Genomic DNA, 8,007 nt, shown 5'->3' on the forward strand with positions numbered 1-8,007 from the left:
GACTGTTACGGAAAAATAAACATGTTTTTGCTTGGAAATATGATGATTTAAAGACATACGATACATCCATCATCCAGCATACCATTCCAATGCTTCCCGAACAGAAACCAATTCAACAGAAGTTGAGAAAAATACATCCGAACTTAGAGAGTCAAATAAAATCGGAACTCAATAAAATCTTGAAAGCTAAGATTATTTTTCCCGTTCGGCACTCAAACTGGGTCTCCAATATGGTGCCTGTCAGAAAGAAAAATGGCGACATCAGGATTTGTATAGATTTCAGAAATCTAAATAAGGCAAGCCTAAAAGATAATTTCCCATTACCTACTATGGAGTAGATACTCCAATCAGTGGCAAGCTCTGAGTTGATGTCCTTTTTAGACGGTTTTTCAAGATATAACCAAGTTTTGGTCCATCCTGATGACCGACTCAAAACCACATTCAGAACAAAATGGGGAACTTATGCTTATCAGAAAATTCCTTTCGGACTTATTAATGCAGGAGCCACGTTCCAAAGAGTGATGGATATAGCTTTCAAAGGATTGACTAGCAAAACAGTAGTTGTCTACTTAGACGATATTTCTGTATTTTCTAAAAAGAAATCCAATCATTTGCATGATTTAAATCAAATCTTTCAACGCTGCAAAAGGTATGGTATTTCACTTAATCCCAAAAAATCCTTCTTCGCTCTTGACCAAGGAAAGCTCTTAGGCTTTATTGTTTCTAAAGATGGCATTTATATTGATCCGGATAGGATTAGAGAAATCTCTGAAATCCCTTTCCCTCATAAGAAAAAATCCATGCAGTCATTTCTAGGCCAAATCAATTTTGTCAAAATATTCGTTCCAGACTTTTCTCAAATCATTTTGCCACTTCAAACTATGATTAAGAAAAATTCATTCTTTAGATGGGGATTAGCAAAAAAGGAAGCGTTTTATTTAATCAAAAAATCGATAATCAATGCCCCCGTTTTAAATACTCTTAAATTTTCTAATCATTTCACATTGTATACTATCGCATCCGATTTGTCTTATGCAACAGTACTTACACAGATTAACAATCACAACTTAGAAGCACCCATTTCATTCTATAGTTCAAATCTTCAGTGTGCTGAATTGAATTACTCCGAAGTAGAAAAACAAGCCTTTGATGTAAATAAAGCTGTCAAACATTACAGACCCTTCCTTTTAAAAGCCCATACAAAAGTTATAGTTCCTTTCCCTGCGGTAAGGCAACTATTAATCCAAAGGGAATTAGGTGAAAAAAGGGCAAATTGGGTTACAGCACTTCAAGAATATGACTTGGAAATTAAACCAGCAAAGATTGTTAGAGGCCAAGGTTTTTGCAGGTTATTGGCAGGAGCATCCAACATTCAAGAATCAGGTGATACAGATCAAACCGAAGCGATCAACCAGATAAGTATTACTGATTCTGAATCACAATATGCTGATTTAATTTTTTATTTGAAAAATGGATATGCACCTCCTAACCTATCTTACGAAAACAAAAGGGCCATTAGATTAAAAGCAAAAAATTTCACAATTATTGATGATGTGATTTTTAGGCAAAATTATGATTCAATCTTATTAAGATGCCTAGAAAAACCTGAAGCACAAAAGGTTTTGCAGGAATTACATGATGGACCAGTAGGAGGACATTTTGGAGCTGACACAACAGCCCACAAAATCATTCATGCTGGATATTTTTGGCCACTCTGTTTAGAGATGCTCATGAATATGTAAGGAAATGCCGAAATTGTCAAACTTCTAGTGGAAGACAAAGAAATCCAGCTTTCCCTTTGCAACCAGTCAACATTGAACAACCATTTGAGCAATGGGGATTGGACATCATTGGAGAAATTACTCCACATTCTTCCAAACAGCATAAGTATATCCTTACCGCCACTGATTATTTTACTAAGTGGGTTAAAGCAATTCCTTTAAAGACAACAAATTCTGAGGTAATTATAGAATTCATAGATCAATTCATCATTACCAGGTTTGGTGTCCCAAATGCTCTTGTTTTTGATAATGCATCTTACTTCTCAGGCAATGCTATGTTTGATTTCGCTATTAAAAGAGGATTTAAATTGAAATATTATGCTAATTACTATCCCCAGGGTAATGGTTTAGCAGAATCCACAAATAAAGGTACGATATTCCCTCGACCTTTAGGCCCCTCAACACCATTCGTAATTCCCTTCGATCGGTGAAAGATCCGGTTGACCCAAAGGACATGAAGGGTGTATACTTGATCCCTTGCTCTTGTGGGACCCCTTATATCGGAGAAACAGGGCGCTCCATCCATCAGAGGATTAGCGAGCATGCAGCTGACCTAAGACATGGGAGAACCAAGTCTTCAGCGTTAGCAGAGCACGTGGAAAAGACCAAACATCATGTTTGCATAGAGGAGGCCAAGGTTGTTGCCAAAGTTGCTCAGTTCCATCATCGTAAATTCAGGGAAGCTATTGAGATTGAAAGAAGGCCTAACAATCTCAATAGAGACGACGGCTGGAAGATCAGTAGCTGTTGGATCCCTGCCCTTTCGTCCTAGTCTTTCTTTTCCTCCCCCCTCCCCTTTTATCCTTTTCAAGCTTTCGTTATTCCCCCTGGAGCCTTCCTTCCTCCTAGGGTTTTTCCTTCCTGCTCTGGGTTTTTTAATGGTCTTTATTCGGGTCCTTCTCTCTTTTTTTTTTTATCATTTATTATTTATTTATTTAATTTAATTTATTATTATTATTATTATTATTATTAATAAAAATAAATAAATAAATAAATTATTATTTATTTATTTATTTTTATTTTTATTCTATTTTATTTTATTTATTTATTTATTTATTTTATTTGTATTGTTTATTTTATTTTTATTTCATTTAATTTAATTTAATTTTTTTTTTTTTTTTTTTTTTTTTTTATTTGTTTATTTATTATTTTTTAATTATTTATTATTTATTATTATTATTATTATTATTATTATTATTATTATTAATTTTATTTTAACTAACTTTAACCTTCTCGAGGTACGTTCTTTATTTATTTTATTAATTAATTAATTAATTAATTATTTTTATTTAACTTATTACTAATCTCTCATTCTAATATTTACCTAAATCCCATTTAAATTAAAATAATTTTTAATTTTTAATTATCAAAAGATTCTTTTTCAACTATTAATACCATTAAAATTAATTTATATATATGTATATTTAAGGTATGGTCACCGAATATAACTAACTTCCTTAAATTATCAATTTGACTTTTTGACCCTAGTCCCTAAGTCAAAATTAGTCGTTGATAGTCGTTGGAGGCTCTGCTCAGACTATATAACATGCAATTGCTGGATCTGTTTCTTCAACTTGTCCTGACGATGAACCACACTGGTTGGTTCGAAACGCGTCGACAAAGGTCTTTCTATATGTGATTTACGTCGAAGCTCTTCTTATAACTGATTAAAATTATTAAGCGGACTATCGAACAAAATCATAAAAAATGGCACAAATCCTTAATATTTGCACTATGGGCTGATAGGATAACGCAGAAGGCTTCCATAGGTTCTTCTCCGTTCAATCTCGTGTATGGAAAAGAAGCAGTGCTACCAACAAATCTTGTCCTTCCTTCTCTAGCCCTAGTTCAGTTTATTGAGGAAAGCCCTTCTTCTTCTATTCAACTTAGACATGACCAAATTCTAAAATTAGAAGAGGAAAGAGAAAAAGCCAAGGTTATTCATGCAAAACATTAGCAAATTTATCAAGTCATCCTTTGATTCAACCTCATCTGGTTCAAAACAATTTCAAGTCGGTGATTTAGTTCTGAAATGGGACAAAGCCCATGAAGATAAGGGAAAACACACCAAGTTCCAGAAGATGTGGCTTGGGCCATTTCAGATCTGTGAGAAGATAGGCCATTCGACCTTCATATTACAAGATTTATCAGGTTTGAGAGATTCTCTCCCTGTTAATGGCCTTATCTTAAAAAAATTCTTCAATTGAGGAGGTAACCCCTTCTCCTTTTTAGTTTAGTAGAATTTTGTAGTTTGTAGGACCATTAGAAAATAAAGTTGTAAGGTATCTTCCATTGACCTTTGCTGTATTTAAAATTTGTTCAAAAGAAGTAGTGTTGATATTTGCTTTTAAAATAATAGAAGTCTTAAACAAAAGGGATAATTTCTAGGAAACTAGGTATAATTGCATTCTGAAACCACACTTCAATTTTTGTGAATGCTTCTTAAAGTTTAGAAGTATTGTAAATCATTTTATGTTTTTAAATTGGTCACAAAAAGGTTATCAATATCAAAATAGGAACTAATCCAACTTCAGCATATTTAACTCTTACCTTGTCATCCATTTACTCTTAAGGAGAAAATTGTCCATCCCACTCACCAAAGCTTAGGATTACTCAGAGTGTAATTCTAAAAATATTTGATATAAAAGATAAGAGGTCTTATTACAAGCCTGCTTACCATGATCATAGGGAAATAGTTTAACCGACATTACCAATACTGCATACCAAAACAGGGTAATGGCTTAGAATTATAAAACAAGGGGTCTTATCACGAGCCAGCTTGTTCGGTTAAATTACTACCAGTGAATGGCATTGTCACTCAGTTGGTCACCAAACCAGGACAATGGCTTTTTATCTTGCAAAATAATAGAAAAGTAGAAAATAAATGCAAAATATGAAAAGCATGTTTTGAATTCATTCTGTTAATCATACTCTGAAATGGATGGGACAATGGAAAATAACATGGTTAAAAGGTATCCATGTCAAAACTATGAACGTTTGCGGGCAGCAAAGGCTCTACCTATGACAAAGGAGTCAATTCTAAAAGCTGATTTGGAAAGGTTTTCTGTTTTATCATTATCAACCAATAGAGGCCAATTTAAAACTTAGAATGTATCTAATTTTAAACAAGAGAGGAAATTAGCAAAGATAGTTTCATTTTATTTGGAATGCATATATACATAGTTATATTAGAATTTTCCCCTTTGATGAGATTCCTATTTTGAAAAAGTTTAAGTATTTCCGTACTTTTCAGAGATAATTGTTTCTTCCAGCGAATCGCCAATTGTTGTGCTCTACAACAACCCCCCATTTCATATCAAATTTATTCTCAAAACTATAATATGAAATGGGCCCCTTTTTATTTTAATTGGTATCAACTTAGTATTATTCAAAAAGATCCGAAAAACAAAATAAAAAAATTACAAAAGCTTTTTGATAAACCAATTAATTGGTCTTATAATATATAAATGAGTAATCTTTTATCATTGAGATAAAGCGATCGCCAGATCGCATGTTGCGATGACAAAGGAGGCATAATGTAAAGACCCATTGGTTTTCTCCGACGCGACAACACGCAAAAGGCTATCGGATATCGGCAATAACAAGTTATCATAACAAAAGTCCCTTTCGCTCCGATGTGATGCGATAAAGTCCCTTTCGCTCCGATGCGATGCGATATCGCTATCGGCAATCAGAGATGTACAATGCATGCTTTTCAAAGTTCTTAGTTAATACTCCCGATGCGAATTGGCGATATCGCTATCGGAAATCGGGATTCCAAAAGGAACCAATATAATGATTTAAGTTTTCCCCCGACGGCCGATTGTGATAAAGCCAAAAGTGCGAATATCAAAAAATTGATAAAGCAGGGATATTACGGTTAATTCGTATTAAAGGCCTTATCTTCCCAACAGCGATTCACCTGCGCTCAACTGCCAAAACATCCAAGACACGCTTAAATGAATCATTTGGCCAATAAACGATATGATGGGCATTTAAAGGATTGACAGGTTTTAACGGCCATTTAATGGAATAGTAAGTCTAAAAAATCTTTTCACAGATTGTATCCGCGGCCACTTTAAGTTAATCCTTCATCATGCATTGATTAATATATCTCGCTCACATTTGGTTTGCGCTACCAATTCTCTGTATTACGTTCATTTTCACTCCTGTGCAGAGCTCTTCCGAAGCAGTAGATTCAAGCAGAATGTTGAAGAAGTCTAAGAAAACTACAATAGCCTCCGCTTCGCCAGCCACAGGACAACTCATTGCTGATCCAGGAACTAAAAGAAAAGGATTGATATCCGACACCACATGTTTAGGACTCGGCAAAACTACTTGGCAAAGTACCTATAATTTGATTGAAGCCGAAGAACCCGAGGTGACAGTAGTACAAGACATAGTAGATACCACTCGAAAATATGATGCTACTCTAAAGGATTTAGCCGACTCTTTCCTTCATCGGATAGCAGCCCGGGAACAAATTCTCCCATATACGGATGTAGTAAGGTGGGCAATTGAAGAAATCCCAATTACAGACAGAACCTTTTGCACCATGGATGGGAGAATCTTCGGCTCATTTCAACCTAATGATTTGAGGCAAATGTATCATTTGCCTGTACCGGAGAAGAAGTACAACAAGGCATTCCTGGAGAAATTCAGAGAAGAGAACGAAATTGAATCCGAACCCATTCGGGATTGGAGGCAAAATCCAGCAAAACACAAGCATGAGTCTTCGGGTAAATTGACAGCGGCTAAAACATTGGAGCAGTCATGTTATCCGGAACTAGAGAAAAATGGGAGATTAATCGCAGGAATTAACAGTTTGACATGGGACACCTATTGGTTCTTCTTAGTCAAACCATACAACCAGAGAGCTGCCCTCAAATGCCTCACAGATGTAATCGGGTATATCATTCCCAACATACAGGATGCCACCTATGCTGCCCAACTCAATTCTCATCTCAACAGACCACCAAAAGTGGAGCCAATGCTTGCGATATGCCAGCTCAGGTTTAAAGGCAAATAGCCTAAGTGATGATTCATGCCGCCGACTGCCAGATTGCCATGAAGGAGATATTCAGAATCAAATGATACCAATTAAGTAGGATTTTAGTTTCATAGGTAGTTAGCTTAATTAAGTATTTATAGACCCTTTCATGTATTTAGAAAAGGTCGTAAGTTTTGTATACGACTCAAAACCTGAAGTTTTACTACTGTACTTCAAGCATATTCTTTTATAAAACTGGGCCAATCATTCTGATTTTGACAAAGAAGCTTTTATGCGAATGTGCACTACTGTCTTTGTTTGAAAGTATTTCTGAGTTGGAAGAAGAATTTCAAATAGAGATTGATATTGGGAGTGATTAGCAGCTCATATGGTACTATTATCTGTGTCTGAGTTCATTCTTTTTATATGAATTGTCATTTGATCGCTTTTGCTATTATCGGATATATGCATGTGTTTTAAGCAACATTCTTTATTCCTTCCACTATTGGATGTTTACAGTATGCTTTTCTTTTGATCATATATGTATCGATAATATAAATGATAAGTGTAGCAATATTGTGTTAATCACTTTGTTTAACTATTTAAACAAAGTAATCATTGAATGAATAAATGTCTATGTTTATTAGATAGAGTCATCTATATGCCTGTCAATAGACAAAGATCATCAAGCGCTACATTTCAAAGAATAATAGTTCCCGGGATTAGTAGTAGTTCTTTTATTTTTGCTGATAGATTAAGTTATTCATCTATCGTTAGATTAGATAATCAATCATTCATCCACCCCTTTTATTCGTTATTGGGAAACTGGTCCCATTATACCTAGTCGGAGCCACCATTCCAAACGGAGAAGGAGCTGTACTAAGGTCCGGACCGAGTGGTTATCCCCAATGTTGATACAACGATTTTTGAGGCATCAACAGAAGGGGAATAATATGATGGGAATAGGGGTTATGGGGGAAATTTTGTTTAGGGATATGTAGGAGGATTTGGGGATTTTATAGGGTAGGGTTTTGGGGTTTACATTGACCAATGAGTGGAGGGATAGGGAATATGGGTTTAGTAATGTTTTAGGGTAGGGAAAATAGGGAAAAATGGGATAGGGGGGAAGGGAACAATGGAAAGGAGTGAAAAAATGAGAGGTGAAAGAGGAGCCTTGGCATCAATACCACAAGTTTGCGACCCTAGAGCAATAGCTTTGGTGATTTCAAGTGGTAG

The sequence above is a fragment of the Pinus tabuliformis genome, chromosome 4_2 (assembly GCF_031772625.1).
Source record: "Pinus tabuliformis cultivar Carrire ecotype Pingquan chromosome 4_2, CPIR1, whole genome shotgun sequence".
NCBI classification, from domain to species: Eukaryota; Viridiplantae; Streptophyta; class Pinopsida; order Pinales; family Pinaceae; genus Pinus; species Pinus tabuliformis.